The following is a 10,097-nucleotide window of genomic DNA, read 5'->3' as shown; positions in this document are numbered from 1 at the left end:
AAAGCAATAAATAAAATATCTGCTCTTAACCTATTCTGCAGCTGATAAAAATGATGGTAGAACTACTGTAATGAATTTCAAAAAATATATATATATATTAACCTCCTTCTCATTCAGCAAATTAAGGAATAAGTTTATTGGGGATATATGCTGCCTATTAATATTTTCCCCCTCCTTTTGAAGAACATCTTTCTCTAGGAGTGCACTTAGCTACAAAATTCCGAAGGAATTCCTTCCTTCCTAGATTCCCCAACTTTCTGACAATCACTCATTGTTTTAATTTAATAATGCAATTTTTTAGCTTTGTTTTTACAGCATCTTGTTGTTCTCTTTATATCTTTTGATCCCATGGAAAGAGGAGCTATTTTTCTCAGAGCCAAAGACGAGTTGCTGAAATGGCTGCCAGCAGAACTGTGATGTTAAAAAAAAAAAATCTTGCAAACTGGAAATGGTTGAGCCAGTGGGAGGTCTTTAACATTCCTCCTACCCTATCTACTTGGATGCCAGTCTCCCTCCTCCTGAAGTGTGAGCTTTGTGAGTATTAAAATAGCCACCTTACCAATCATATCTGATGAAGAGTTCCTTCTAGCACATGTGATATTTTAAGGACTTAATATTTACCCTCCTCCGTCATGTTTCTGTGATCCCTGTTGTCTTTTGCAGTTTATGGGACTTGGATGGGAACTCCTCAAAGCCTCAGGAATCACTGCTGCACCGTACAAAATGATCCACCCTAAGCCTGTGCAAACCTCCTCTGAAGTGCTCCAAGCTTCTTCCTTACCTGTGCTGGTATGGGATCATGTTAAGGATTTTTGCAGACCTACAGCCCATCTCAGAGTTAAATCAACTAGGGATATATGATGCTTCATAGACTAAACATTCCAATATATCAAAATGTACAAGAATCAGCCCTTATCTTAGTAAGCAAAAATTTAAGGTAGAAATCACTGTTCCTACGATACACGAAAACTGTGGTTATCAGCTTGAACATCAATGTCTGTCTGGATGCGTCGCAGTGATTTGTTTTCACTGCTGCCCTGTTTGGAGTGCCATCATCTGTGCTGTTTCTATTCAGTACTGCCAGAGCTTCCATATTCTTTATCCTTACAAGAGGCTTTGAATCCATAGGCAAACACTAATAATTTCATCCATACTGACTTATCTTTTTAGCTTTCCATAGTTATCAGGACCAATTTTGTAGGATCTTCTATCTCACAGTTTTCATTTGTTTCTAAATGTAAATCAAGAAAACTGGTGTTTGCTGTTGATTGCTGTTATTTTAACAGTATCAAAGTGCTTCACATCAGTTTTCCAGAAGTAGTGTGTATTGTACTGTGGTATTTATAATGATTCAGTATTCAAACCACATGCRTTACAGGAATTTTAAGTGTTTTTAATTTCAGGGACCAATTGTACTTTACACTCAGCTAACCTTTACAATGCCGAAGTTTCTCTGGCCTTACACTGCTAATACACTTCCAGTCAACTATATCCATGCTGAAGTACTCTGTTCTTTTCTTTATAGCTTTTACCTTTGTATCCATCTGCCTTCCAACAGTGTGTTAAGCAGTGTGCAGGTAACTAATGTCTGTCGCGTGTTCCTTCTTGCATTCCAATCAGAGAGGCAGCAGCGTGTTCAAAAAAGTGTTTTTATTCTGAAAAGCTTATGTCAGAGAAGGCATCTCAAAAGTACATACTCTAACTTGAATAGGCATATATGAGGTTTGGGATGGTCTTTAGTCCCTCAAGGAGTAATAAAATGAACAAGTACTACCAAATCTGCATCTTCCCTGCAGAAGAGCTTTTTCTGATTGTTGAAAGTTCCACGGAGCCAAGCAGAGGAATGTTGTCTAACATGATCTTCATCGGTGTGTATTAGGCTGTCTTTCAAATCGATATCCTTTGTGTAAGCAACTGAATACCCTAACTTCAGATATTCAAGAGGAAATGAGTACCAGGGAGGATAGGTGTGATGCACCTGATATACAGTTGCTAAGAAGACATATTGCAGTGTTTTGTGTTGGCTTGTGTCATGCTATGTTTTGTAATATTGCTATAGCAGTCTAACAACTACACGACAAAACTGCAGTTTTGGAGAGCAGATCATGGTTTAGCAGGATGGAGAAGTCACGTAGCCAATTTCAGATATTGCTCAAAGAGCTACTCTGTAAAAAGTTAGTGTCAGCTTGCTAAGCTATATACTAAGCTGGTCAATTGTAGAATGAGAGTCCTGAATTTGATTGTACAGATAGTGGCTTCTTTTATGGTAGAAATGTTTGTAAAATGTTTCCCCCCAAAAAAAGGGATTAACTACTAAGGAGAATGCCATCTCTTTATTATCTGAATGCCCCAATTTAACAAGAGGAACTGTAGTAATGGAGAAAGTAATAGTAAGAGGAGTAGGTTATGCAATAGCTATAATACCTTAACAAAAAGATATTTTTTGAGATAATTTGAGCACATGTTGAAATTAGCTGACAGCAAAGAGAATATAGTAAAAGTATGGCTGTTAAAAATGAAAATCATGGTGAAATATACTGTTGATTCTTTAAAACAACAGAAAAAAATTTCATTCACCTTTAGTCAATATAAACAAGAGAAAATTTAAATAAAATATGGACAGAAAAGTGACTTCACTTTAGGCATTTATGCTGCACTAATCTCTCTCATATGGAATTGTGCTCTCTATTCTATGTAATAAATTAAAAAAATGGAGCCTGATTTTGATACAAGTCAGGGAAATATCTGTGAAAATTGTTTCTTGACAGTGAAAAAGGAAAACTGTCTCTTGCTTACTAAATCTTCCTAGTCTTTTATGTCCACAAGGACATAATTACTTCACTCTTGTTTCCGTGTCATCTTCCTCTTCAGTCCCTGCTAATGTCTTCTCCTGGTCTTATCGTGCTGTGACTGAGCATTGCAAAGTTTTTCACGCCTCCATGCGCAAGTCCATCAACCAATTAGTTTTCAGAGCATATGATACATATAGATGGCATGGCAGTGGGTTCAGACCTAGGTCAGCATACTCCAAGCCAATATGAAAAAAGTATAGGCCTACATTATCAGCTATATCGATTTAGAGAGTGGGTTTTTCATTGCTGTTTCTTTTTCAAATTTACTTCCAGCTGTGACCACCCTTGTTATTCTGATTTGGTCTTGGCATTCACCACAGAATTTCTCACCATGACAAGCACTGATTTTGAGCAAGCAACTGAAATGTATCAAAGTATGGATCTCTTATTGACTCTTTATAGATTTTTGTTGCGTATTTTGCATACCCATTTTTAAAGCACTCTGTTAAATATCCGATTTTTACATCTAAKAAATTTCTGTTTTCTTCTGAAAAAGTTTGGAGGACTTGTTTGGAAATCTCATGTTGGCCAATGCCTTCTTAGGCATAGTCTGCCTCAAAAATACGTCTTACTTATAATGTAAAACACAATGGATATTGTATTTTAATTGATCTAAAGTGTCAGTTATTCAAAGTCCAAATTAAAATAACCAGGGATCAATTATGATGGATTGTATTTAATATAAATGAAACATACATGTGTAAAATAGTGAGACATTATGAATCGAAATAAGCCCCCCTTGGCATTTCAGTAGAGGCAGTGAATCATTGTACAAATATACTGAGGATTAAATTTGGGATCAAGTGTATCTCTTTTAGTGGAAGAAAAAGAAGATGCTTTTCTGAAAAATATGGTGTCTATTTTTTTCCTCAATTGCTGTCCCCAACTTTCTGTTAGGAAAAAACTTTTCTTCTGGGTGCTTTTTATCTCTTATTTTATAGCAAAGAGTCATCATCTCTTTGATTTTATTTATTTGTTATGCTGATGCATAAATCTTACTGTTTGTTTGGCTGTGACCTAACTCTGTCTTGCATTAACTTGATATTTTTTTCTTATATAATTACTGTTTCATTGTTTGTGATCACAGTAAAAGAAGTGTCATTATAAAATAAGAAGTAAGCCTAATAGGTTAAAACTGATAGAGCTTTATATTGTTATAAAGTTTTGAGATTAGAAAATGAGATGCTACTAGCTATTGTTAAAGCAACATAAGACTTGAAGCAGCTCCGTTCAGCTGTTGTCTGAATGGAGATGAAGAGGAGTGTCTGCAGTTAGAAGGAAGTGCTTATGTGCTAACGACTGCCCCTCAGTTTTCTTTCCTTTCACTTCTTTCTCCATTCCTCTGCTGCTCTGAGGTAAATGAGATCAGAAGCTCCTCTGTAGTCAGTAAAATTGTGATGAATTACATTACTTCTGAAAGGAAATGTTTTCCAATAATTGGAATGTACTGATATAAAAGCTACCTAGTGTAGGTAAAAATATGGTCTTGTATTTATGTATGTTGTTACTCTATTAGCATCCTTACAATAAAGAAGCAGTAATGGTGAAATCCATGTCCTACTGTCATTTATCTCGGTGGAGCCATAAGTTCAGCTTGGGTTAGGAAACTTTTTGGAAATTTGCTTTACTTGTTGTTTATTCATGCTGAGCATCATATTGGCCAATGGCAAATATTTCCCTTTAAACATCAGGGAGTGTCTGAGATCAGAATTTTTCAAAATGTTCAGTAGTTACTAATTTAAAGTAAAACTAGTTATATGGCACAACTGGCGTTGTTTTAAAAGGAAATTTTAAAAGGAAATACCAAGCCACAGTACATTCTTCAGTGCTGAAGTCCACTGCATAGTATCTCCATTAAGAGAGGAAAAGTTTTACACATTTTTGTTTGCTGTTGGTACATGGTTATCTCTGTTCCTTTCACTCCCTGTGTCACTGTGATGCTTTAAGTTAGTTTGCAGCAGTCCCTTAAAGCCCCAGTCTTAATCCCTAGTCTTAAGTGCTTAAATATCTCTGCTCATTTGAAATGGGAATATTCATTTGCTTAAAATTAAGTGCATGCCTACACAGAATCAAAACATATTCTGGAATAGGTTTAGGAAGTGTTATCACAGAACTGTCTTGCCRTGATACGATTTATCTGCCTTTCAGAGGATAAGAGGGCTTCTCTTCAGTTTTAGATTAACATCCAGAATATTCTGTTCACAGATACACACGTCTTTTTGTACAATCCATGGAGATCTGCATGGTATGGATTCTTGTGCTGAGACACAGTCCCTCTGAAATTAAATTAAAGATTACAAGGATCTCCTTGCAGTTATTAGAACTCTGAATTCAGAGTATGGTATTTATGAAATCATCAGAACCTTTACTTATCCAGAGAATTTCAAAATACCTGTCTAGTCAATCTGAAGGGTTGATCTGAGAGCGAAAAATGTTACGACTACACTAAAACAGTGTAAATAATATTTACTATAGGAATTTCCTGATCTACCCAAAACCCATCAGATGAAGAAGCTGTTATACCTCATGAGATTCTCTTGATAAACCAGAGTTTTGAATAAATAAAACCTAAATAGGCTCCCATGCATTATTTCAAAAGATTTGTGGGCCTCTGATGTGTGCATACTTGTAGAACAGCCAGTGGAAAAGATGTCTTTAAAGGAAAGAACAATACAAAAAATACAGCCCCTCCATTTCCAAATCCAGACAGTAGAATATCTTAACATAGACTGAATCAGGGGTCTGCCTGTCTAAAACTTAAAACTGCCTATCTGAACTAAAAGTGAGCATCCACAATCAGATACACAGCTAACAAGTGGTTTTCCTATTTTTTTCCTAGGGGAATGTTGATTATTAGTGACTGTGATAAAATGGAGGTCAATAAAGTGTATTTTTTATGCAAGTTAAAAAAAAAAAGGCTACCTAAGATCAAAATTTCAATTCATAGTTAGGCATCCAAAAATGATCTGCTTTTTAGAAGTAATGACCTCAGTAGGTAAGGTAAATGGAAGCTGCTGGGTAACCAACAGTGTTGATTATGAGTCCAGCAGGCTGAGTAGTTAAATATAAAATACAGATATTTAACTTTAGCCATCAATCAACACAAAAAAAACCAACTCAAGTTTCCTCCTTTATGATCAATGATGTTCTGCTTTGCCTTAATTCCCAAATGCAATGAACTAGATTGTTGTAACCAATCATCTCCATTCTGTATGAACAATTGGTTCTTTTTTGACAAAAACAGGTGAATTTTGCCCAAATCTCTATTAAAAAAGGTACAGAATTGTGAGCTAGATGGGGTACCCTTATGGGAAAGATGGTCTAGAGACAATTCACCAAAGTCCTCTTTCCTTTTCTGTTTACTTTAATTGAACTATTGACCTTGCAAAAATATCTAGTTTTCTATGAGGTTTTTTTTTTTTGGAGTAGCTTTTGGTGCCTGAGCTTTGAAACATGTATGATCAGACTCAGCTTATCTCTCAGGCTGTTGGGTTTTCTAACTCACCGTGCTGGAAAACACACCAATCTTGGGAAATCAAGCTAATGTCTCTCAGCTGTGCAGAGAAAGTGTGAACAGCTCTGTCAAATGAGCTACCCCCATCTCCTTTTTTTCAGGCAGCATCTTATACGCAAGCAGTCACTTCACATTTGCCATTTGAGCAGTTGTGATATAACTGCTGTTTTATTGCCTATAGGAGAGTTTCTGTGAGGAATAAGAAGCTGGTCTTTCAGCTACCCTGGCCAAAAAAGGTTTTAGTCACAGGACTCTATTACTGGTGAATGGGTAAAGAATCCTGACAGGATAACAAKAGAATACGAACACACAGGTCTGGCCTAGAGGTTGCTAATTGACCAAGTGGTAATACGAGGGGAAGTACTTTCCAGCCTTGAAACTCTTTACCTGCAGATAAGTATATTAAATGCCATCAGTTAACCCTTTGAGTGCAATGACCCAGTGCTGCCAGGGACATAGACCCTCATGCTTCCTAATCAGTGGTGATGTATAGAGTACAGTCATAGGTCCAGATGAGTGTTCCTTTGTTGGATGCAAAGATGTCTCTGGGCACTTAAAAGGTTAAACACAAATTTCTAAGTGTACAGCTACAGTGGCTTAAAACACATGAAATATATGATAAAGCAAAAGAGCAGCCAGAAAAGAAATTAGAACAATTTAAGATGAAGAAGTAAAATAAAATCTCAGGAATTTTACTTTGGAATTGACTTGATGCTTTTTTCATTTGTTTTATYGGTTCTTTTCACTGTTTTTTTTTTCCAGATTGTCTCCAAAATGTCCTTTCTGAGATATCTCCAGCTTAGTTTCTTCCCATCCTTAGTCTCACATCATGGACATTACTCAACTTAATTGAAGAACATCAAAGCTATTATGTCAAGTGGGTATAAATTTATGAATAATAAATTAGACTTAGTAAATGTTGCCAGTTCTATAAAGTATATTTTCTGTATTTTTTTCCTATGGCATCTTTCATTTAATTTCCAGACAGAATCTTTCTGTTGTCTTCTTAATCAGTGATTTTCTTTTGGTAAAAGGATGTAAGGATCTGCATCAGTCTATGTGTGCAGAAAAAGACATTCAAGACTTCTCTCTCATTATCTTAAGAGAGATGCACAAAGTCAAAATTGCCCATTCTGGGAGGTAAGAACTGCCATCCTGTTTATCAGAAGCTAGATTCTGCTCTGTACTTACATTATGCAGGACTTTACCTCTTGTCTCAATTCACTGAAATTATTGGGGTTGCTCCTCTAACATGGTAGCAGTCACAAGAAATATGGATGGTAGACTCAGCCATGTGGAAGCTGTAGTCATTTAACAACAGTTTTGTCTTCACTGACATAGAGATATTTCTTTATATTTTGCCATGTGATAACTAATTCCATTGTTCATGATGGATGTCTTACAAATAATGTGTATTAGGCCCCCAGAAACCATCTCAGTTGCCTTGAGGCACCTAACATCATTGCATTAATGGATGAAAATTTACAAACTGGTTGTTGCTTATTCCTCTCAAATAAACTGTCCAGAAACAACCTTTAATATCATAATATAGGCTTATAGGGTAATAAAATAATACAAGGTAAAGGTGACTTTGCCACTTTCAAAATCATCATGTTTGAAATAGGCAAAAGATTTTAGAGGGAAAACTTGCCATTTCGTAATTACAGTTCGAGTTTTTTCATGGATTAGCATCAAGTCTGAGAAACTTAAAAAGCAGCAACTCTTAAGTGATGTTGTTGACTCTCAAATGTCAGATGTGCTGTGTAGGCTTAATCAACACCAGCACTCTCCCATCTGAACTATTCTAGAAAGCCAAGTGCTGGTCCTGCAGGCAAAGCCAGAGAGCAAGGCTAGAAGATAAGGATTTTTCTGCCATTTGCAGTTATGAAACATCGTGTTCTTTGCATGTTGTCTTTGAGCATGAATAGCCAGTATAGTAATGAATATGGCACTGGCTTTTTAAAGAGGAGCACTGAAAGCTGTAGGAGAGAGAGAGGGACTTAAGCTGTAAATAAGTAACTGCAGCACGTGGCAGTGCACATCAGCACTTGTATAGTATAGTATACTTGTATAGTATGGGAGGCTTTTAAACTTCCCATTTAAAAAATCCATATTTCACAGTCCCAATCACTTCTTCTTTGATCACACTGCACTGCACTCAGGCTGAAACAGGTTGTTTCCCAACCTGACTGTCTGCATCCACACTGTATTGCAGCCTGAACTGAGGCTTCTTACAAATACTAGGTGCTGATCTAGAAGGGGATATTGGGCCCATTCTAGGAAGGGCCCCACTGTCAGGTGCTGTCTGCCTACACTTCAGGTTATATGAACTTGGACCTAAAATAAAAGGCAGCATGAACCTGAAGTTTTTTCCTGTGTGGACAGTTGACAGGTTTGGACTTGAGTGCTTGCCCAAACCCCCAAGGAACTATACTTCCCAGTTTCCTTCCCGTGATCTTTTTCGTGCCCTGTAGCTCCGTATCCATACTTGTAAGAAGTTTAAGCCTTCCTGGAACCAGCTGAGGAGCATGGCAGCAAGGGATCCACACTTAAGTGCTCACCAGCTGCAGCTCAGTTGCCCCCACTACTCATTGTGTAGATGTCTGCACATCCCCTACAAAATGCAGCTTAGGTAGCAAATAAAAGCTGTGCGTCCCACATACAAGGGAAAAGTTGTGCTTGTGTTTGCTTTGCTTACAAGGTCCCACTGTACAAGCGTAGGTGGATGAGATATATATTTCCCTGCCATACTGCTGCTTGCTGTAGTTGGCTTGGAGACATACTAATAATGCAAATGAACACTGTCATTATATTAATATCCAGGTTACCTGTAACCTCTTAAAATATGCCTCTCTCATGTCTTTAGAATACTAATAACTAATATGCCTATTAATCCTGTCTTCAAATTCAGTCTTTTCACATTAATTTTTTTTTAGTACTTTAAATGTAATTATGTAGCTGGTGGGATGAGTATTTTCTGGGATGACTAAAATTATGCCCCTTTTGAAATGTTGCTGTTGTTGAGCTTTAAACAGAACCAATCCCAGGTTTAGCTTGCATACTTTGAACTCCTGGGCTGTCTGAGAGCTGTTCTGCCTTCCTCAGTGTACATGCATTAACAAGGTCCCTTTCTTCCATGAGGCATCAGAGCTGGCCAGTCGGAAGTCATACTTTTTATATTTGTTTTAATTTGTTTTGGTTTCTGCATTATAATAAATTTAATCAGATTGTGGTCACTTGACCCCCAGGGGCTCAACTCTAATTTGCCCCTACTGCCTGATCTAGATCTAGACATGAACCATTCCTGGCAGGGTTCCCTACACATTAGTTTAAGAAGCCATCATTTTTCTATCTATCACCCTGCCTTCATTCAATCACACCTCTAAGGTTCCCCAATTATACAAGGGGTAGAAATTCCCATATCAAATTCCCTTTTTCCATATATGCCATCTTTATCCCATCATATAGTACACATCACTTTGAACTCCCTCATTTCTCCTGGGGGTAGTGTGAGGTTTGTATTCATTCCATGTGCCAGCAGAATTTGTGTGTGATGTACTCTACCTTACTCTAACTATAGAGCTCTTTGTCCATCACTCCTTTGAAATTTGTTAACACAAACTCACTACAACTGTACACCAAGAAATGGGCTAAATAGACAAACTAAGAGCATTTGGATCTGTTTTTTACATTTCTCTTTTAGCCTCATTTTCTGAGGAAACAAGATGTAC

General features: G+C 37.1%; 1 long non-coding RNA gene across 1 annotated transcript; it reads left to right on the top strand.

The window, feature by feature from the left end:
- Positions 1-263: 263 nt before the first annotated feature.
- LOC112961780 lies at positions 264-1,927 on the top strand. Its single transcript, XR_003252114.1, has 3 exons — positions 264-534; positions 664-789; positions 1,526-1,927. It is a non-coding gene; the product is annotated as an uncharacterized LOC112961780 (long non-coding RNA).
- The last annotated feature ends 8,170 nt before the right edge of the window (positions 1,928-10,097 follow it).

The sequence above is a fragment of the Apteryx rowi genome, unplaced genomic scaffold, assembly GCF_003343035.1.
Source record: "Apteryx rowi isolate R43461 unplaced genomic scaffold, aptRow1 scaffold_138, whole genome shotgun sequence".
Taxonomy (NCBI): domain Eukaryota; kingdom Metazoa; phylum Chordata; class Aves; order Apterygiformes; family Apterygidae; genus Apteryx; species Apteryx rowi.
This window is presented reverse-complemented; position numbering and strand designations above follow the sequence as displayed.